The sequence below is a fragment of the Marmota marmota genome, unplaced genomic scaffold (genome assembly GCF_001458135.2).
Source record: "Marmota marmota marmota unplaced genomic scaffold, marMar, whole genome shotgun sequence".
Taxonomy (NCBI): Eukaryota; Metazoa; Chordata; class Mammalia; order Rodentia; family Sciuridae; genus Marmota; species Marmota marmota.
Window position 1 is genome coordinate 281,139 of NW_026000058.1, and position 1,363 is coordinate 282,501.

Sequence of the window (1,363 nt, forward strand, 5' to 3'; positions counted from 1 at the left end):
TAGAGAGCTGCAAGGGAAGCCTCCGGAACACCCTCTGCGACAAAGTTCCAACTGAGAACTGGGCCTGGCACTTCCGCTAAAACAAAGTGGCTCCTTTAAAAATATTTATTTATGTATGGATCTTTAGTTTTAGGGGGACATATTGTTTGTTTTCATGTGGTGCAGAGTGGTTCTTTGCATGTTATTTCTAGCAATGAATCATTTACTGAAGACACTTTGGCAGAATTCTGAAGTATAGTAGATAACTGAAGAACGGCTTCATGGATGGGAGGCCCGTATCCCACCCCACTTGCTTTTTCTCTCAGTACCTGCAACCTGGGCCTGGGAGGAGGATCTGAGAAAGTCTACTGATGACTCGCCTGCATTCAATGTTTTTTTACATCTCTCTTACTGACTTTTTCTTCAGTAAAAACATAGTTTGTTGGTACAAGGTATTTAAGCATTTACAGAGTAGTTCATTGATGAAGGTAATTTTATATTTTTATTATTTTAATAACAACTCTCATTAAAGTCTAAATAGAGCTTTTCAGTGGAGTCATGGGTTCTGGGGCACTTTTGAAGATATCTCCATGTTGCCACGCATGCCTGATGGTCATCTCATGTTTGACAGAGCCTGATGGACAGAGGACTACATTCTGATCCTGGGCTGCGGAACCACCAGCCGTCTATACTGAGCAAACCACTGGACCTCAATTTCTCCACCTCTAAATTAAATTAGTAGATTAGATACCTCTCATCTCTTCTGATCCCACACTCCACGATACTCCTCTTCTTACGAGTCTCCCATGTGTCGTTCCTGGGAGTTGTGCGAGCTCCTCCCAGCTCCCTGTGCCACAGGTAACCGGTGAGGATGGTGAGATCATGAGAAAACTCAGGCCGTTATAACAGGAACTGACATGAAGACATACTCACAGCTCTTATCTGAATAGTATTCAGAATCATAAGCCCAAATGTGACTAGGATTCATATTTTTAGGAGGAAAAGTGTACAAATTAAAAATGTTCTGAGAGCGAGGTAGCTGAATAGAGGTACCCGATACTTACCTTTTCCTCCACAAAGAAGGACCAAAGTAACAGGTGTTGGCTGTGTATTGAGGCAAGTGTCCGTGGGAGAATACTGAATTTCAACAGTACAGAAAGAGTCATCCAGTAAAACCCAGACCTGGGAGCAGCCCCAGCCAGAAAGCCCAAATACCCCACATATGAGTTCAAAGCCAGCCTCAGCAACTCAGTGAGGCCCTAAGCAACTCAGTGAGACCCTGTCTCTAAATAAAATACACAAAAGGGCTGGGGATGGGGCTCAGTGGTTGAGTGCCCCAGTACCAAAAAAAAAAAAAAAAAAAAAAAAAAAAAAAAAAAAAAAA